Here is a 1,528-nt window from a genome sequence, read left to right on the forward strand (position 1 = left end):
TTCGCGCAGACAGAACATAGCGCAGTCCCTGAGGCGTAACTGAACTTGGCAAATTTGAAGAACAGAAGGGGAGGCAGTGAGGTGGCAGAGTGGGAGAGAGAGAGAGAGAGAGAGAGAGAGAGAGAGAGGCATGGGGTAGGATCAGAGGGGCAGGCAGGAGCCACATCTCACATGATCTTGTGAGCCAGCACGTTAGTCTGAATTCCTAAGTGCAATGGGACACCTCTGGAGACATTACAAGGAAGCAAACTTACAGTTTGGCTTTTAAATGATGACTCGGGTGTACTCTGGAGAATGATTCCCACACAGTTAGGAAGGTTGCTCTCTAGGTTAGAGGCGATGCTGGCTTGAACTGGTGTGACAGTGGTAGAAAAGAAGTGAGTAGAGATATATTTTAAAGGTGGATTCAAAGAATTTAATGGTGGATTATATGTCAGAAGGAAAGAAAATTTTTATTGGAACAGTTGTATGGATGATGGTATCATTTACTGTGCTAGGACACAATTGCAAGAAATGCAGAAAAATCAAGAATTCTGTTCAAGTTAGACAGGAGTGTTTCTTATTCTTCTCTCAAAGCAAGTCAAAATAAGCAGTGTCCTGAAGTACAGCCAGATCTTTTGTCTCTCTCATCGGGTGCTGTGAGCATTTTTGGGCAGAACAATTCCACACTGGATCCGAGTGTTGCACGTTTTACCCAAGAAATGATTTACTGGCAAATTCCTGTCTCACCAGTGTGCCTTACTTGATTCTGAAGCCTCAGCAGATAGCACAGTATTTCACAGATAGTGAATATACACTAAATCTTTGGTATTGATTAATCAATTAAGGAGAATATGTAATTCTTATTTTGCCGAATCCACATCTGTGAATTTGCCTACTCGCAAAAATCTACTTGTAACCCCAAATCAATACTTGCAGTACTTAAGTGGTCATTGGCAGCCGTGCGTAGTGGCAACATTTTTGTTTCCTCATATGGATCTTGTACATATTTTGTTAGATTTACACATAGGTATTTCATTTGGGGGGATTGCTAATGTAATTGGTATTTTTATTTTTTTTTTAATTTTTTTTAGGGGCCATGCTAATCTTCTCTGTATCGTTCCAATTTTAGTATATGTGCTGCCGAAGCGAGCACTAATTGGTATTGTTTTTAATTTGAAATTCTACTTGTTAATTGCTGGTAAATAATTGATTTTTGTATTTTAACCTTGTACCCTGGAATCTATTAGTTCCAGGAGTTTCTAAAATTTATTTTCTTTGTAGATGAGCATGTCATCTGTGAAGGAAGTTTTATTTCTTCCTTTCTTACTGCATTAGCTGGAACTTCCAGTATGATGTTGAAAGGACTGGTGAAAGGGGGTATCTTTGTCTTGTACCTGATGATCCTGTGGGAAATGTTTCTCATCAAGTAGATTTTTGGTAGATACTCTTTAGTTGAGGAAGCTGCCTTCTATTTGCAGTTTACTGAGAATTTTTGAAAAATTATGTATGGCTGTTGAATTTTGCCAAATGCTTTCTTTTTTGCATC

General features: G+C 38.8%; 1 non-coding gene across 1 annotated transcript; it reads right to left on the reverse strand.

The window, feature by feature from the left end:
• Nucleotides 1-1,033: 1,033 nt before the first annotated feature.
• On the reverse strand, nt 1,034-1,135 carry LOC136380215 (U6 spliceosomal RNA). The gene has a single exon (XR_010746891.1). It is a non-coding gene; the product is annotated as a U6 spliceosomal RNA (small nuclear RNA).
• Between the last annotated feature and the right edge of the window lie 393 nt (nt 1,136-1,528).

Source organism: Saccopteryx leptura, chromosome 8 (assembly GCF_036850995.1).
Source record: "Saccopteryx leptura isolate mSacLep1 chromosome 8, mSacLep1_pri_phased_curated, whole genome shotgun sequence".
Taxonomy (NCBI): domain Eukaryota; kingdom Metazoa; phylum Chordata; class Mammalia; order Chiroptera; family Emballonuridae; genus Saccopteryx; species Saccopteryx leptura.